At 38.4% G+C, this 20,490-nt stretch overlaps 1 protein-coding gene across 1 annotated transcript in view; it reads left to right on the forward strand.

Annotated features, from left to right (window-relative positions):
- Positions 1 to 1,058: 1,058 nt before the first annotated feature.
- The window catches only part of LOC106093560 (semaphorin-5A), a 112,972-nt gene continuing 93,540 nt past the window's right edge, over positions 1,059 to 20,490 (forward strand). The window contains exon 1 of the mRNA XM_059370883.1: positions 1,059 to 1,651. The gene's annotated coding sequence lies outside the window, so the exon portion shown is untranslated. The remainder of the gene's footprint in view (positions 1,652 to 20,490) is intronic.

Here is a 20,490-nt window from a genome sequence, read left to right on the forward strand (position 1 = left end):
TCTATAACGTGATATAGCTCCCATATAAACCGATCTCCCGATTTGATTTCTTGAGACTTTACAAGCCGAAATTTAAGTCCGATTTGGCTCAAATTAAGCATGTAGAGTTTTGTTGTGACTTTCAACAACTGTGCCAAGTACAGTTCAAATCGGTCTATAACCTGACATAGCTCCCATATATACCGATCTCCCGATTTGACTTCTTGAGCCCTTACAAGACGCAATTTTTGTCCGATTTGGCTAAAATATTGCATGTAGTGTTTCGTTATGACTTCCAACAACTGTGTTTAAATCGGTCTATAGCCTGATGTAGTTCCCATATAACCGATCTCCCGATTTGGCTACTTGAGTCCTATCTTAACACAATGTTTGTCCGATTGGGCTGAAATTTTACATGTTGTTGTCTGTTACGACTTCGAACAAATGTGTCAAGTACGGTAAAAATCGATTTATAACCTGATATAGCTCCCATATAAACCGATCTCACGATTTGACTTCTTAAGCCCCTGGATGCTGCAATTTTTCTCCGATTGGGCTAAAGTTTTGTATGTAGTAGTCTGTTACGACTGCCCCAATTACCGTCCAAGTCAGTCTATAACCTGATACAACTCGCATATAAACCGGTCTCTCGATCATCTTTGTTCGGTTCGGCCGGTTTGACAGAAGTTTGGTATGTAGAGTACAGTTATGCCCTTCAACTAAATTTATTTTGTATAAATTTTTAACAGAATCCATGGTGGTGGGTTCCCAAGATTCTGCCCGGCCGCTTAACTTGTTTCATGCCATCCCAGTCGATTCGCTTGGATCTGGCAACATCGCTGCTAGATTGTATGTATGTGTGACTGTTGGTTTCGTATATACGAGTATTTATACTGGAAGTGTTTGCCTCTCATCTGTATCTGAGAGTTTGTTTTTATTGTTTGAGGTCTGTTTTGGGTTTGTGTTTTGTTTTTGTTGTATAAACATGTTTTGGTATTTTTGAGATCCTCTCTGGTTGAGTGTAGCGCGTTTTCGATGAGGCCAGAAAGTTGGACTATGTTGTTTTCCAACTTCAGTTCGTGTTTATGCTTCGTGTTGCTAACGTGTGCTGTTGAACTGGGGGCGCTGCGCATGCGTTTCTGCGTTTCTAATCGAATTATTTTCATGTTTCTTTTTTGCTACAAATCTCAAAAGTGATTAAACTAAGGCTTCCAGAGCAAAAGCGAAAAAAAATCCAATAAGAAATTTAAATAAAAATATTTCTAAAAGAAAATCTGTGTGTTTAGAAAATAAAAACCCCCAAAGCCTATCTCTCCAATTGTGAAGAGTTAACAAAATAACCCCAAAATAAATATGCAAAGCCAAGATTAATGATTCTCTTCGCTCACACCCATTTAACAAAAAAGTGCTTGTGTTGAATTAGAAAAAAAAAAAATAATAATAAAATAATAATAATACAATATTTTGTGCGCTTGAACATCATGGCCCCTAATGATGAGTTTTGTGTGTGAAAAACGGCAAATGTCCATTGAAAATTTCGCCAATATTTCTGAAAATCTGGGATTTACTTAATGATCTTCAACATCATTATCATCTTTACCATTACCGTTTTTTTCATCGCCTCCTGCACCCATAACTCATAAGAGGATTATTTTGGAATTTCGTAAAGAAGGTTGGTAAATGTTGGTCCCAAAAAGGCCTCACAAATAATGGCTTATGATTTTTTTTTTTTTTTTGTTTTTGTCCATTAACTTCGATATGGCCCTCCATACTCTCTTTTGTGGCCCACAACGATCTTGAACCATGGCTTTTAAGTTGGGGGCATAGAAACAGATTTGTAACGCCTGGTGTTGTAAACGTCCGCTGGGTTTAATGGGATTATGTTTTTAGCATTTAACTGTGAGTTGGAGTTGAGTTGTTGCCATGGTTTTTTGGTTGTTTTTTTTTTTTTTTAAGTAAAGCGGAGAACCAGGAAGTATTGAATGCATTGTTTGAAATGGGATAATGATTCTCTTGTACATTGTGGGCCGTTTTGTTAAGAACTTTAAGAACAACATACAATTTGGCAATCACATTTAAGGTTCTACGGGGCGTGGAGAAACCGAAAATATTTAAGACTCGAAGTTTTGAGTTTCGTGCAAAAATTTGAAATGATGTGTGACAGAAAAGGGGTTTATAGGCACAGGGCTTTGGAAATCAATGACTCTCTGATACAACAGATATTCAATGACTCTCTGATACAACAGATATTCTTTAGATACAATAATTCGTAACTGTCCTGGAAGAGGAACACCGAGGAAAGAAGCCGCAAGGCACTGTGCGCTTTTTACTCCTGCAGTTCGATACTGGGTGTTATGCATACGGAGGGTAGACAGAGGAGGATCTCCGACAACCTGGCACCAGTGCCGACTGGCGTGAGGGCATTCGCGATTCGTTTTCCTGGGATGATGAGAACTCGATCTACACAGTTGGCTCCAAGATGGAGTCAGGTGGTCTACTCTGATGCACTCAATATCAGTATGTCTCTGAGTCTGCCGGACGAGTGTACGGTCTTTCAGGCAGAGGTCTGTGCCATTGCAGTAGCCGCAAGAGAAATTCTGGCAAGGGGCTTACCGCCCTCGAAACTCAAGGCAGTGGGGTAGAGATGCGTGGCGGACTGTTTGGAATCCCTGGGGCCCACGATGTGACGCTGACAAGGGTTCCTGGGCATGAGGGGATTCCAGGAAATGAGAGGGCGGACGATTGCGCCGTGCGGACCAGTCATCGGTCTTGCCTACGTGCCACGAAGGCGCTATGGTCGTTCTTCGACCGGAGGAGGTCGAGGAAATTGCTGGCGTTCGATAAGAGCTCGATTAGTACTTTGACAGGGGTCATAACCGGACACTGTGCCATAGGCCGCATGGCGGCGCGCATGAGGATAACGCACAATGACATCAGTGGGAGTTGCCTCGATGAGGTTGAGGAGGAGACTATTGAGCACTTGCTTTGTTCCTGTTGGGGTTTGCCGTTTCTTCTGTGATCTGGGTGAACTTGCGAACGTACCTCTGGTATCTGGTTTATTGAGTGAACAGGATGGTTCCGACCGGAGGGTGACACAGGCTCCGGCGAAGGTAGGTCCGTGCTTATTTAAAAATTAATTTGTGTACGTTTTTTTGTTTGGGTCTTTGTAAATTTGTTTGTTCCGTATGGACTCAAAAACGTTTAAACCGATTTCTTTGACATTTTCACAGATTGTGGGGAGTGGTCCGGAAGGAGCAATATAATATAATTAATGTATATAATTTTTTGACATCTCAAGGGGGGGGGGGGGGGAGGACCCTCCCCCTTAAGGCAAAAGTACCTACCAAAGATAAAAGTGCACCGATTGAGGCAATATGGGACTCAAATGAAAGGTATTCGGGAGTAGAATACAAATTTGATATCAAAAGTTGGGTCCAAGTACCCCTTAAAATAGGCTTATTCGACTATAATGACACTATGAAACTCGAATTAAAGGTATTCGGGAGTAGATTAGGAATAAAGTCAGGAAGAAGGAATAAGCTTTATAATTTGTTTGCTAATGGAAGGGGGCGGACCCACCCTAAAAACACCACCAAAAATCAAGTTTGACCGATCGGGACAATATGGGTGTCAAAAGAAAGGTATTGGAGAGTAGAATGGTACTGTAAATTGGTTCCAAATAACAAGGGGGGCCATCACATGACCAAACAGACATATTAGACGTTCATACCAATATGGGACTCAAATGAAAAGTATTCAAGAGTAGATTACGACTATAATGTAAACAAGCAAAAGCGTGCTAAGTTTGACCATAGATTCTGCTTAAAAAATTTATATAAACTTAATTTAGTTGAAGAGCATAATTTTATTTTACATACCAACCAGTTCTGGCCAACCAGCAAAAATTATAGCTTCTAGAATCCAAACAAATATAATCCAGAGACCGGTTTATATGAGAGCTATATTAGGTTATAGCACGCTAACTTTCGAAGGAGTACAGCCATGCGCTTCGAATTCTGCACAAACTTCTTCCTTTTAGTATAGGTCGGTTGGGATTGTATATGGGTCATATCGGTCCATGTTTGGATATAGCTGCCGTATAAACCGATCGGGGATCTTGACTTCTGGAGCCCCTAGAGGGCGTAAATTTTATCAGATTTGGCTAAAATTTTACATGAGATCTTTTGTTATGACTTTCAACAACTGCGCAATGTATGGTTCACATCGGTCGTAAAGTTTTTGATTTTGTCTCACAACAACTATGCCAAGTATGGTCCACATCGGTGTAAAACCTGATATAGCTCCCATATAAACCGATCTCCTGATTGTACCTCTTGAGCCTCTAGGGGGAGCTTAATCTTATCCGATTTGGCAGAAATTTTTTATAACGACTTCTCCCATGACCTTCGCCATACGTGTCAAATATGGTCTGAATCGGTCCACACCCTGATACATCTTCCATATAAACCCGATTTTATTTCTTGAGCCCCCAAAAGGCGCATAATGGTAATTTTTCAACCATTTTACAAACATTTATTAATAATGTTAGATTTTTGTTGGAGAGAAGTTGCTTTGGTCCCACGTGGGTTAATAAAACATTAAAAATTGTATTTTTCTTTTGTCCCTGCCATCATTCATTCGAATCATGCTCACTTGATAAAATCACCTTAAATTTTTCTTCACCCAACTTTATTGTCACTAATGGTCATTAAATACAAAAAATAAAAATACCCAATATGTTATGTGTCAATGTTTTGCTTACTAACAAGCCTTAGTTTGCAAAAAATATTTTGTTATGATATCTTCTTCTTTGGACGCATAGAATGCCAGCGTTTTTTTCCAAGAACATGTTCTGTACTCCAATTATCTTGCAGATGATCATACGATAGAAATAACTCTAGGAGAAAAATTCTGGCTTTTAGACACGAATGTGGAGCTTTGTTGGATTTCGGTAGAAATGGGAGTGCAGCAAAAGGTAGCTATTGAAATGGTCTTCAGTAAGGCATTCGAGGCATAAAGGAGAAAAGTGGGTGGTGATTATAAAGGGTGATTGTTTAGCTATTATCTTTTTGGCAACACTGGTTTAAACAGCTCATGCACGTTTCTTGTTTTGTTTCACTGTCAAACATCTTCAGTTTGTTCTATAATTTAACCATGAATCGTCTTACAAACGAACAATGCTTGCAAATTATTGAATTTTTATATCAAAATGCGTGCTCTGTTAAGAAAGTTCAGTGCGCGCTTCTTCCATCGAGCGACAATGGGTACTTAAATAAGCAGAATTGTCGTTTTTGGTGTGACGATCAGCCAGAAGCATTGCAAGAGTTATCAATGCACCCAGAAAAAGTCATAGTTTGGTGCGGTTCATGGGCTGGTGGCATCATTGGACCGTACTTCCTCCAAGGTGATGCAAATCGCAACATAACTGTGAATGGTGAGCGCTATGGTGAGATGATATCTAACTTTTTTGCCCAAAATCCAAGAGCTTGACTTGCATGACATGTGGTTTCATTGAGAGGCGAGTTCTCTGAACATTTTCTTTTTTTCCTTCTTTTTTTTCCTTTGAAAAACTTTCCTATAGCTCTTAAAAATCATCGTTGAATTTGGTTTATACACAAAAAACAAATCGCAAAAAAAATTTCATTTAAAATTTATTTAAAAAAAATTTTTTTTCTATTAAAAAAATTAATTGATTCAATTATTTTTTTTTTATCGAATTTTGAAAACATTTCAAGTATGGTGCTTAAGCAAACTCAATTTAAGGCAATTGAAATTCAATTTGTCCCCTACAATAGAAAGGGAAGAAGATTTCAAAGACTCTCACATTCCACATTTCGATAAAAAGCAATACCGGGGCAGCCGGTTCTATTTGCTGGATTGACCCGATCGAGTACGTTTACCGGCTATGACATCAAATCTATTGGCCACCTCTTCACGAAACACGATATTTTTTGGAGAAAACCAGCTGGGAAGTTTTTTTGGCCACGGACCTTTGGCCAAATAACGCACCTCATATTCGAGGTACCCATACATCTGTATATCAAATATAGAAATTATTTGGAATTTTTAGAATATTTAAACCATATTTGAAATATACCCACCACCGATGGATGGGGGCTTATTCATTTTGTCATTCCGTTTGCAACACATCGAAAAATCAATTTTGGCCCTAAAAAGCTTTATATTCTTGATCGATATAAAAATCTAAGACGATCTGGCGATGTCCTTCCGTCCATCTGTCTGTTGAAACCACGCCTCACGACAGGTTAAGTTCGAAGATGGGCTATATCGGACTCTATCTTGATATGGCTCCCATATAGACCGATCTGTCGATATAAGGTCTTAGGCAAATTAAAGTCACAATTATTATCCGTTTTCGCTGAATTGTGGATCAGTGAGTTGTGTTAGGCCTCTCGACATCCTTGTTCAATACGGCATAGATCACTACAGATTTAGATATAGCTGCCATACAGACCGATATCCAAATTTAAGATCGTGGGCCCATAACAGGCGTATTTGTGGTACGATTTCGCAGAAATTCGGTATAGCCAGTCGTGTTGGACTCCTCGACATACCTGTTCATTGGATCACAGATCGGTTCGGATTTGAATGTAGCCACCATATATGCCGATCTCCCGATTTAAGTTTTTAGACCTATAAAAGGTGAATTTATTAACCGATTTCACTGATATTTAGCACACTGGGTTTTGCTAAGCCCTTTGACATACGTACCGAGTGTGGCCAAGTTCGGGTTATAGTTGGATATAGCTGCCTTATATACCGATTTCCCGATTTAAGTTATTGGGACAATAATAACACGTTTATTACTCGATTTCGATTTCGAAATTTCACACAGTAGGCAAAATTAGGCCCCTCGATATACGTGTTCAATGTGCTTGAGATCGATCTATTTTTGAATAAAGCTGTCATATTCATATACCGATCGCCCGATTTAAGTTCGTAGGCCCATAAAAGATGAATGTCGAGGCAATGAATTTGTTAGAATGAGTTGTGTTACACCCTTTCATAGCCTTACTGAATAATGTGGCGATCGGAATATAGTTAGATATAACTGCTATGGGCTCCTGGAAGCCGCAATTTTGGTCCGATTTGAAATTTAGCATGTGTGGGGTTGCCCAAAAAGTAATTGCGGATTTTTTAAAAGAAAGTAAATGCATTTTTAATAAAACTTAGAATGAATGAATTTAATCAAATATACTTTTTTTCTAAAGCAAGCTAAATGTAACAGCTGATAACTGACAGAAGAAAGAATGCAATTACAGAGTCACAAGCCGTTGAAAAAATTTGTCAACGCCGACTATATGAAAAATCCGCAATTAATTTTTGGGCAACCCAATAGTTTTCTGTTATGATTTTCAACAATTGTGTCATGTAAGGTCTAAATCGGTCTAAAAACTGATATAGCTCCCATATAAACCGATTACCTGATTTAACTTCTTGAGTCCCTGGAAGTGGCAATTTTTCACATATTTGGCTAAAATTTTGCATGTGGTGTTCTGTTATGAATACCAACAACTGCGCCTAGTACGCTCCAAATCGATTTATAATCTGATATAGCTGCCATATAAACCCACATCTCGATTATCCTTGTTTGGTTCGCAGAAGCTTTAATTGATGCTGGTTTGACAGAAGTTTGGTATGAAGAATGTTTACATTTTTAGCAGAATCCATGGTGATATGTTCCCAAGATGTGGTCTGGCCGAACTTAGCACACTTTTACTTGTTGAAATTTGTTTGTGTTGAAATCTGGTGCTGCAAACTACCATATTTTTTGCCGCGGCGAAATCTTTTAGCCTCAACCCATCATCGGACGTTATGTCGTGAAGTATTAGACCAAAGATGTCTTCCTTCCCCATCTTCACATTAGAATCTCCCAGAACGATTTTAACGGTCGTATTCTCTCTCTCTCTCTCTGGACGCTCTTAGATAATATCCTTGGTGTGTTCGTCTTTGTTTTCCCTCGTGGCATAGCTACAAATAAGGCTGATGTTGAAAAATTTGGCGTTTATGCGGATTGTGGCTAGCCTCACATCCACCCGAGTAAAGCTGGATTCAAAGTGTTCCAGTCTCCTACTAACCACAAATCCACAGCCAAACTCATGTGTGGTGTCATGGCAGCTATAGTATAGCTCGCTACCGTTTAGTGTTGTTGTGACGCCATTCCTGGTCCATCGCACTTTCTGTAAGGCGGTAACATCAGCCTTGTACTTCTCCAATACACCCGCCAATTCGTATACTGCCCCTTCTCTGTGGAGAGTGCGAACATTCCAGGTGCAGATCCGCAAATCATGACCTTTTTTTCGTTTGTTTCTCAAAGTATTTCTTAAAATTTTCCGGGGGCAGGTTACTGACTCAACGGCTCAACCGCATGGGATGGCGCACTTGCATCCCTTGATGTTGCGAGCCGATTGCTCCAAAATCTGTCAGAGCTTAAAGTTCCAGCCCGTGTGGTGCTCACTATTATATCATAGGGCATTTGTTTGTAACACCCAAAAGGAAGAGAGATAGACCCAGTGATATATGTTCGTCCGATTTGCAGTAATAATGTAATAGAAGGGTCATAAGCAGGTTAAGTTCGAAGATGGGCTATATCGGACTATATCTTGATATAGCCCCCCCTATTTCTGCAATTTGGTCTAGATCGATCCAGATTAGCATAAAGCTGCCATATAGACCGATATCTCGATTTAAAGTCTTGGCCCCAAAAAGGCACATTTATAATCCGATTTAACTGAAATTTGACACATTGACCTATGTTCGGCTTTTCGGCATACATGTTGTATATGGTTCAGATCGGTTTATTTTTAGATATAGCTACTAAAAAGACCAATATTTTGTTATACACAGTTGAACAATGACTTGTACTTATTAGTGTTTGCTCCAAATCGGATCTTATTTCGATATAACTGCTATGGGACATAAGGTATGCATTTATCACCGGATTTTGTTGAAGGGTGGTTTACATTTATACCCGAGCTGGTGGGTATCCAAAGTTCGCCTTTTTACTTGTTTTTTCTGTGTTTGTATATGAAGGGTGATGGGATAGGGTGGGAAAATTTTGACGGTTGACAAAATCGTAATCTACGACAAATTCGAAGAAGTTTTGCCCATGTGTCTAAAATCAGAATCGAGCTTTCAGAATTTTTTGGACAGAATCGAAATTTGCTTAAAATTTAAAAAAAAAGTTTGTCGGAAGCTCGATTTAGATTTAAAGCCATCGTGGACAAATTGTCTTCGAATTGGTTGTAGATTACGATTTTTATAATTGCTTGGTAACGTTTTTTAGGACTTGTTATGAGGGAGCAACAATCATTGGTTTTAGATAAATGTCTTCCCTGAGGGAGACAAAACACATTGTATTGGGTTGCCCAAAAAGTAATTGCGGATTTTTTAAAAGAAAGTAAATGCATTTTTATACAATTTTTTTCCAAAGCAAGCTAAGATTAACAGCTGATAACTGACAGAAGAAAGAATATTTAATGGAATACATGATGCACCTATGGTAGACACTAGAGCTGGCAAAATATCGATGGCACTATCGATATTTTATTTAAAGTCTGAATATCGATTGGTATTTTTTTTTTTTATCAATACTATCGGTAAAGTAAAAATTTGTGCAAAATTTAACAAAAAAAAAAAAGTGAATACATTTAGTGTTCTGTAAGATACATTTCGCCCATAGAGGGCGTAATTGTCATCCGATTGGGCAAACATTTTGTACAATGATTTCTCTCTCAATAAATTTAGCTGAATTCATTAAGTTTAGCTGTATTCGGTTTGAGACTTGGTATCAAACGATTTCTTGATTTTTACTTCTTATTTTCGTTTGAAATAATGGTCATGGGAAATTAACGATAGTATCGATACGATCGATATTTATTATTCAAAATACCAAAAATATCGAATATTATCGATTGTATGTCAGCTGTAGTAGGCACCGAAAACAGTCTTAACTAATTTTTCTTAAATAATTTTTTATATCCACGCAAGTTTATTTCTGTTCAGCTAATTTCGTTTTAAAATTCTGTTTATATAAAAATTTTTCATTTTCTGGAAACTCTTGGGTATGTAAATTTCTCTAGAATTTTAACACCTTCCCAAAAGCATTACATCATCGAAATATGGGTGTTTTTTTTTTCATTTTTTCTTTCAATATGTTCGATTTCAAAAATGTGATGTTGCGAGAAGAGGCTTGTGAAATAATTAGACACTTAGCCTTTATTTTCTTGGTTGTCTCTTTGACTTCGAGGAAATGGGAGTGTAATTACAACTTTAGCCAGTTGCAATCAAATGGAGTGAGTGAGTGGAGGCGCAATGAACATATTGTTTGGAATTATGAAGTGCCTAAAATTTATAGGCACATCAAATATTTGAAAAAAAAAAAAACGAAAAGATATGAATTATGTGCCAATAAAATGGTTATAAAAACTGAGTAACACTTTTTGATAGGCTGATTGAGTCATGAGGCATTTTGTTATTATTTATGCTATTATTGGGTTGCCCAAAAAGTAATTGCGGATTTTTCATATAGTCGGCGTTGACAAATTTTTTCACAGCTTGTGACTCTGTAATTGCATTCTTTCTTCTGTCAGTTATCAGCTGTTACTTTTAGCTTGCTTTAGAAAAAAAGTGTAAAAAAAGTATATTTGAATAAAGTTCATTCTAAGTTTTATTAAAAATGCATTTACTTTCTTTTAAAAAATCCGCAATTACTTTTTGGGCAACCCAATATATCGAAATATAGTCCGATATGGACCAAATTCGGCACGGACATTAAGTGGTCTGATAAGTAAAAGTCATTGTTCAATCTTGTAGAACAACATTTTGGTCTTTTTGGTAGCTACATCCAAATATAAACCGATTTGAAGCATATACGACACAGATGTCGAAAAGCCTAACATAAGTCACTGTGTCAAATTTCAGGGAAATCGGAATATAAATGCGCCTTCTATGGGGCCAAGACTTTAAATCGAAAGATCGGTCTATATGTCAGCGATCTGGGCCAAATTAAAGAGGGATGTCTATGGGCCTAACACAACACACTGTCCAAAATTTCGGCAAAATTGTACAATAAATGCGCCTTTTTTTGGTCCCAAGACCTTAAATCGAGAGATCGGTCTATATGACAGCTACATCCATATTTGGACCGATATGGGCCAAAATGAAGAAACATGTCGAAGGGCCTAACACAACTCACTGTCCCAAATTTCGGCGACATCGGACAATAAATGCGCTTTTTATGGGCCCACGACCTTAAATCGAGAGATCGGTCTATATGGCAACCATATGCAAATCTTGATCGATCTAGGCCAAATTGCAGAAATATGTCGAGGGGCTTAACTTAACACACTGTCCCAAATTTCGGCGACATCGGGCAATGAATGCTTCTTTTATGGGCCCACGACCTTAAATCGAGAGATTGGTCTATATGGCAGCCATATCCAAATCTGGACCGATATGGGCGAAAATGAAGAAAAATGTCGAAGGGCTTAACTTAACACACTGTCCCAAATTTCGGCGACATCGGGCAATGAATGCTTCTTTTATGGGCCAATGAACTTAAAACGAGAGATCGGTCTATATTGCAGATATATACAAATCTGGACCGATCTGGGTCAAATTGAAGAAGAATGTCGAGGGGCCTAACACAACTCACTGTCCCAAATTTCGGCGACATCGGACAATAAATGCGCTTTTTATGGGCCCACGACCTTAAATCGAGAGATCGGTCTATATGGCAGCCATATCCAAATCTGGACCGATATGGGCGAAAATGAAGAAAAATGTCGAGGGGCCTAACACAACTCACTGTCTCAAATTTCGGCGACATCGGGCAATGAATGCTTCTTTTATGGGCCCAAGACCTTAAATCCAGAGATCGGTCTATATGACAGCTACATCCAAATCTGGACCGATCTGGGTCAAATTGAAGAAGAATGTCGAGGGGCCTAACATAACTCACTGTCCCAAATTTCGGCGACATCGGGCAATGAATGCTTCTTTTATGGGCCAATGAACTTAAATCGAGAGATCGGTCTATATGGCAGCTATATACAAATCTGGACCGATCTGGGTCAAATTGAAGAAGAATGTCGAGGGGCCTAACACAACTCACTGTCCCAAATTTCGGCGACATCGGACAATAAACGTCCCTTTTATAGGCCCAAAACCTTACATCGATAGATCGGTCTATATGCAACCATATGCATATCTTGATCGATCTAGGCCAAATTGCAGAAATATATCGAGGGGCTTAACTTAACACACTGTCCCAAATTTCGGCGACATCGGGCAATAAATGCGCCTTTTATGGGCCCAAGACCTTAAATCGAGAGATCGGTCTATATGGCAGCTATATGCAAATCTAGACCGATATGGGCCAAAATGAAGAAAAATGTTGAAGGGCCTAACACAACTCACTGTCCCAAATTTCGGCGACATCGGACAATAAATGCGCTTTTTATAAGCCCAAACTTAACTTAACACACTGTCCCAAATTTCGGCGACATCGGACATTAAGTGCGCTTTTTATGGGCCCAAGACCTTTAAACGAGAGATCGGTCTACATGGCAGCTATATCCAAATCTGATCCGATCTGGGCAAAATTGCAAAAAGATGCCGAGGAGCCAAACTTCCGCGACATCGGGCATTAAATGCTTCTATTATGGGCCCAAGACCTTAAAGCGTGAGATCGGTCTATATATCAGCTATATGCAAATCTGGACCGATTTGAGTCGTATTGAAAAAGGATATCGAGAGGCCTAGCCTAAAAAATGTTACTATAATGGGCCTAAGACCTTAAATCGGCAGATCAGTCAATATGGAGGCTACATCAAGATATAATCCGTTATAGCCCATCTTCGAACTGAATCTGCCTATGGACAACGAAAGAATCTGTTGCAGCTTAATTTCTCTATTTTTATACCCAACATCCTAGGATGGGCTATACCAATCTAGTCATTCCGTTTGCAACACCTCGAAATATTTGTCTAAGACCCCATAATGTATATATCATCTCAACGTTCTGAATCGATCTAGCCATGTCCATCCTTCCGTCCAAACGTCCGCCTGTAGAAATCACAAAAGCGGTCGAACGCGTAAAGCCAGCCGCTTGAAACTTTGCACAGATACTTAATATTGATTAAGGTCGTTGGGAATTGCAAATGGACCATATCGGTTCAGATTTGGATATAGTTCCCATATAAACCTATATCCCAATTTGCCTTCTTGAGCCCCTGGAAGCCGTAGTTTTGTCCGATTTGACTGAAATCGTTGAAATTCGTAACAAAACACTACATGCTCAATTTCATCCAAATCGGACAAAAATTGCGGCTTGCAAGGGCTCAAGAATTGGAAGTCATAACAGAACACTATGTGCAAAATTTCAGCCAAATCGGACAAAAATTGCAGCTTGAAAGGTCTCAAGAAGCCAAATCTAGAGATTTGTTTATATGGGAGCTATATCAGGATATAGACCAATGTAGACCATACTTGGCACACTTGTTAGAAGTCGTCATGAAACACTACACGCTCAGATTCGGCCAAATCAGACAAAAATTTAGGCTTGTAAGGGCTCAAGAAGCCAAATCTAGAGATTGGTTTATGTGGGAGCTATATCAGGTTACAGACCGATGTGGACCGTACTTGGAACACTTGTTAGAAGTCATAATGAAACACTAACGCTCAGTTTCAGCCAAATCAGACAAAAATTACGGTTTCCAGTGGCTCAAGAAGTTAAATCTGGATATCGGTTTATATTGAAGCTATATCAGGTTATAGACGGATGTAGACCTTTATTGGCACACTTGTTCGAAGTCTTAACAGAGCATTATATGCAAAATTGCAGCCAATGCGGACAAAACTTGCGGCTTGTAAGGGCTCAAGAATGCAAATCGAGAGATAGTTTATATGGGAGCGATATCAGGTTATAGACCGATTTGGACCGTACTTCACACAGTTATTGAAAGTCATACCGGAACACTATGTGCGAAATTTCAGCCAAATTGGACAAAAATTGCGGCTTGTAAGGTCTCAAGAAATAAAATCAGGAGATAGAATTATATGGGAGCTATATCAGAATATAGACCGATGCGAACCGTACTTGGCACACTTGCTAGAAGTCATAATGAAACACTACATGGCAAATGTCAGTCATAGTTTCAGCCAAATCAGGGAAACATTGCGGCCCATCCTTTGGTGGTGGGTACAAAAATGAAATTTTTCTTTACACACCAAAATAACACTTCCAATATTTCATGACCAATTAAGAATTTGAAAGATCCGTTCCAAGTGGATGAAGTGTTCGTTGCCCAAAAAGTAATTGCGGATTTTTTAAAAAAAAGTAAATGCATTTTTAATAAAACTTAGAATGAACTTTAATCAAATATACTTTTTTTACACTTTTTTTCTAAAGCAAGCTAACAATAACAGCTGATAACTGATAGAAGAAAGAATGCAATTACAGAGTCACAAGCTGTAAAAAAATTTGTCAACGCCGACTATAGGAAAAATCCGCAATTACTTTTTGGGCAACCCAATATATATATTATATAGCATTATGTTCTTAATGGATATTTTACCAATGAGGAACCGCTGTTCCATATATTGAAAGAAGTTGTTCCTTCATGCAGCCCAAATATTTTCAGAGAAGACCATTTTGAATAGGCAGAAACTAGGCAGACAATTTTGAAAAACACTTTGTTTTTTTTGTTGGAAACTTCTTAAGCAAATACCAAACATCTACAAATTATTACAAATTATTCTAATGTCTACCAAACAGCTTACATAAGCAAACAAAAGCCAAAAGGTTAAAAACTATATAGAGTTACTTAATGTGTACTGTGTTTCAATTCTTTAAGAATTCTTAACTCAATGCTGCCGAATATCGTGCATCCATAACACGTTTTGTTAGAGTTGCATATCATTCATTCAGTTAGGGCTATAAAATGCTCCGGTTAATCCAAGGAACCTGAAAGTGCTTATTAGCACAGATGTTTTCCTAAATGCTGTACATGTTGTACAATAGTTGAAAAAATCCACCTATAAAAAACTATAAAAAATAATTTAGCGATTTCACTTTTAATCGATTAGATGCAGTCGTATTATTCTTAATACACATTGACTAATTTTACAAAAAATTGAAATTTGTTGACTGTTGACTTGCTGTACAAATAAGCAACATTGATGCTAGCTACATGCATCAAAGTGTTCTTATATGAGGCAGAGTTCTTGGAAGTCATAACAGTACATTACATACAAAATTTCATCCAAATCGGATAAAAATGGCGGCTTGTAAGGACTCAAGGAGTTAAATTTGGAGATCGGTTTATATGGGAGCTATATCAGTTTATACACCGATATAGACCTTACTTGGAACATTTGTTGGAAGCCATAACAGTACACTACATGCAAAATTTCAGCCAAATCGGACAAAAATGGCGGCTTGTAAGGATTCAAGAAGTTAAATTTGGAGATCGATTCATATGGGAGCTATATCAGGTTATAGACCGATTTGGACGGGTTCAAGAATTCAAATCGGAAGATCGGTTTATATGGGAGCTTTATCAGGTTATAGACCGATTCAGACCTTACTTGGCACAGTTGTTGAGAATCATGACAAAACCCCACATGCTCAATTTAAGCCAAATCGGACAAAAATTGCGTCTTGTAAGGACTAAAGAAGTCAAATCTAGAGATCGGTTTATATGGGAGCTATATCAGGTAATAGATCGATTCAGACCTTACTTGGCACAGTTGTTGAAAATCATGACAAAACCCCACATGCTCAATTTAAGCCAAATCGGACAAAAATTGCGTCTTGTACGGACTAAAGAAGTCAAATCGGAAGATCGGTTTATATGGGAGCTTTATCAGGTTATAGACCGATTTGGACGGGATCAAGAATTCAAATCGGAAGATCGGTTTATATGGGAGCTTTATAAGGTTATGGACCGATTTGCACCTTCTCAAGAAGTCAAATCGGGAGTTCAGTTTATATGGGAGCTATATCAAGTTATGCACCGATTTGAACCGTACTTAGCACAGTTGTTGGAAATCATACTAAAAATCATACTACGTGCAAAATTTGAGCCAAATCGGACAAAAATTGCGTCTTCCATGGGCTCAAGAATTCAAATCGGGAGATCAGTTTATATGGAATGCAATTCCCAACGACCTACATGAATAAGAGTCATCTGTTCAAATTCGACCACTACCATGATTTCGACAGACGGACGGGCGGACGGACATGGCAAAATCGACTCAGAATGTCGAGACGATCATGAGTATATATACTTTGCGGGGTCTTAGACGAATATTTCGAGGTGTTACAAACGAAATGACTAGATTAGTATATCCCCATCCTATGGTGGTGGGTATAAAAGTGCACACAGAAGGGAACTGAAACCCTTCAAAGTATTTCATTTGGGGTAAGGTAGGAAAAATCTTTTAAATCAACAATTATTTCGCGTTTCGCATAAAACTATATTCTATACTATTGGGTTGCCCAAAAAGTAATTGCGGATTTTTAATATAGTCGGCGTTGACAATCACAGCTTGTGACTCTGTAATTGCATTCTTTCTTCTGTCAGTTATCAGCTGTTACTTTTAGCTTGCTTTAGAAAAAAAAAATATAAAAAAAGTATATTTGATTAAAGTTCATTCTAAGTTTTATTAAAAATGCATTTACTTTCTTTTAAAAAATCCGCAATTACTTTTTGGGCAACCCAATATATTGGGAAACAAGAATTGGGTAATTTTCAGCACAAATTTGTCAAAATTTAAAATTTACTACCAAATCAGTTATGCATAGAGTTAAAAATGCTGATAATCAAAGCTTTAAAATGCATCTGCAATGACCATATCACTTCGAGTCACCAGAGAATTTACGAATCATTGATCAAATTTTTGACAACTTACTGTTTAAATGCCTTTTTAAAAATAAACTGCACACATAAAGTGGACGAACAGAGATTGAAAGATGGCATTAAAGTTAACATAGGAAAATTTGTGAAAATCGAAAATCAATTCGTATTTCGAACAAAACAATATTTCTTTGGGACACAGTTATTAAGCAATTTTCAGGACAATTATGTCAAAAGTTTAAGAGCACACACATATCAGTTAAACGAACGCCCAAAGACGGTGATAAATGTAACTAAAATTTTTATATGTACCAACAACATCAATTCGTGTATTTTATTAATCACTAGCTGACCCGGGCCCGCTCCGCTGCGTCTTCTTTTACTTTATATAGAACAAAAGTTTCCTTGGAATATTTATTTTCTACAATTAAAGATCTTTTAGTGAAAAACTATGCTACAAAAATAGTATATCGCTTGACTAACTGTTTAACAATATAAGTGCATTTATTTGAATCCCATATGATCTTTATTGGTCTACGAATTTAAGTTTGGATGTAAGGTGTACGCCATTTTTAAAATACATTATTTCAGCCCGATATCCTCTAATGTCTGATTTAGGTGTGTTTTCGGGGGTGAGATGGTCCCCCAGATACTTGGCCCTGAAGAACTATCAGCATCATGCTCTTCTCTCAAATACCATTTATTTAAACCCCATAATGCCACTGGCTTAAGAGGAGTTTACAGGATGAGGCGTCCCCCAAACACAAAATAGGTTATCAAATTCGTTTTCTAATCTCAAATTTGAGCATCATATTGGCATGGCCGAAAAATGTTTTCCCTTTGCGGGTGTTTTGGGAAAGGGGTGATGCCCTAAATACATGGTCCTACATTTGGATATCAAATTGGTATTCTACTTCCAAATACCTTTATTTGAGCCCCATATTGCGATGGTCACTAAAAAATTGCTGTTTGGGGAGTATTTTGGGAAAAAATGACCCCAAAATTGGGTATCAATTCTTGCTTGACCCCCCAACACCTTTCATTTGAACTCAACATTGACATGGTCGATAAATATGTCCGATTTAGGGGTGTTTTGGAGATTGGGGTTGTCCCCCAAACACTAAGCCCGGAAAATATACCAGCAACGTGCTCTATTCTCATATTTCTATATATCATTTATTTAAACCCCATATTGCCATTGGCCACAAAATTGGATATCAAATTCGTTTTCTAATCTCATTTAAACTCCTTATTGCAACAGTCAGCAAATATGTCCGGTTTGGGGTATTGGCCCTAAAAACTATGAATATTTAGTTCCACTCTCTTTACGACCCAAATTGTCTTGGTGAGCAAATTCCTCCTACTTGGTGGTTGTTATGGTGGTGGGACGTCCGCTGGACAGTTGGCCCCTAATGTTGATATCAGATACGGGGTCTACTCCTACATACCTTTAATTTGAGCCCCATATTTCCATAGTCGACAAACATGACCGGCTTAGGGGGTGTTTTGGGGGTGGGCGGCCACTCAGTGAGTTTGGCCTTGAAAATATATATCGGATTCGTGTTCCACTTTAAAAACCCTCTTATTTAAGCCGCATGTTGCAATAGTCAGCAAATAATTCCTATTTGGGTGGTGTTGTGGGGGTGGGGTGGCCCCATAGACACTTTTCCCGAATATTGATATCAGATTCGTGCTTTACTCCCAAAGACCTTTCATTTGAGCCCCATATGGCTATGGTCATAAATGTGTCCCCTTTGGGGGATGTTTTTGGGGAGAGGCGGCCCCCCAAACACTTGGTCTCATAATTCTACACTCAAATACCTTTTATTTAAGCCCCATAATCCCATGGTCAGAAAATAAGTCCTGTTTGGGGGTGTTTTGGGGAAGGGGTGAACCCCCAGAAACGTGGTCCCATATTTGGATAACAGATTCGTATTCTACTCGCAAATACCTTTCATTTGAGTCCCCTATTACCATGGTCGGTAAATATGTCCGATTTAGGGGTGTTTTGGGGGTTGGGGTGGTCCCCCTAGCACTTGCTCCGAAAATTGGATATCAGATAAATTTTCTTATCCTAAATATTGGGTTGCCCAAAAAGTAATTGCGGATTTTTTAAAAGAAAGTAAATGCATTTTTAATAAAACTTAGAATGAACTTTAATAAAATATACTTTCTTTACACTTTTTTTCTAAAGCAAGCTAAAAGTAACAGCTGATTACTGAAAGAAGAAGAAGAAAGAATGCAATTACAGAGTCACAAGCTGTGAAAAAATTTGTCAACGCCGTCTATATGAAAAATCTGCAATTCCTTTTTGGGCAACCCAATACCTTTCATTTGAGTCCCATATTGTCGTGATTGGTCTAAATGTATGTTTGGTAGGTTTTAGGATGGGGCAGCCCCCTAGGTACCCTATCCGAAATTTGGATACCAATTTTTTATACCCTCCACCATAGGATGGGGGGTATACTAATTTCGTCATTCTGTTTGTAACTACTCGAAATATTCGTCTGAGACCCCATAAAGTATATATATTCTTGATCGTCGCGACATTTTATATCGATCTAGCCATGTCCGTCTATCTGTCCGTCCGTCCGTCTGTCTGTCGAAAGCACGCTAACATCCGAAGGAGGAAAGCTAGCTGTAGGTCGGTTGGTATTGTAAATGGGCCATGTCCACGTTTTGATATAGCTACCATATAAACCGATCTTGGGTCTTGACTTCTTGAGCCCCTAGAGTGCGCAATTCTTATCCGATTGGAATGAAATTTTGCACGACGTGTTTTGCTTTGATATCCAACAACTGTGCTAAGAATGGTTTAAATCGGTCCATGACCTGATACAGCTGTCATATAAACCGATCTTGGGTCTTGACTACTTGAGCCTCTAGAGGGCGCAATTCTTATCCAATTGGAATGAAATTTTGCACGACGTGTTTTATTTTGATGTCCCACAACTGAGCCAAGAATGGTTCAAATCGGTTTATAACCTGATATAGCTGCTATATAAACCGATCTGGGGTCTTGACTTCTTAAGCCTCTAGAGTGTGCAATTCTTATCCGATTGGAATGAATTTTTGCACGAAGTATTTTGTTATGATATCCAACAAACTGTGCCAAGTATGGTTCAAATCGGTCCATAACCTGATATAGCTGCCATATAAACCGATCTGGGGTCTTGAATTCTTGAGTCTCTAGAGTGCGCAATTCTTATCCGATTGGAATGAAATTTTGCACGACGTGTTTTGCTTTGATATCCAACAACTGTGGCAAGAATGGTTCAAATCGGTCCATGACCTGATATAGCTGCCATATAAACCGATCTTGGGACTTGACTTCTTGAGCTTCTAGAGGTCGCAATTCTTATCCGATTTGAATGAAGTATTTTGTTATGATATCCAACAACTGTGCCAAGTGTGGCTCAAATCGGTCCATAACCTGATATAGCTGCCATATAAACAGATCTGGGGACTTGACTTCTTGAGCTTCTAGAGGGCGCAATTCCTATCCTATTTGGCTGAAATTTTGCATGACTTATTTTATTCTTACTTTCAACAAATATGTCAAACTAGGTTCAAATCGGTTAATAACCTGATATGACTGCCATATAAACCGATCTTGGATCTTGACTTC

The sequence above is a fragment of the Stomoxys calcitrans genome, chromosome 1 (genome assembly GCF_963082655.1).
Source record: "Stomoxys calcitrans chromosome 1, idStoCalc2.1, whole genome shotgun sequence".
NCBI lineage: Eukaryota > Metazoa > Arthropoda > Insecta > Diptera > Muscidae > Stomoxys > Stomoxys calcitrans.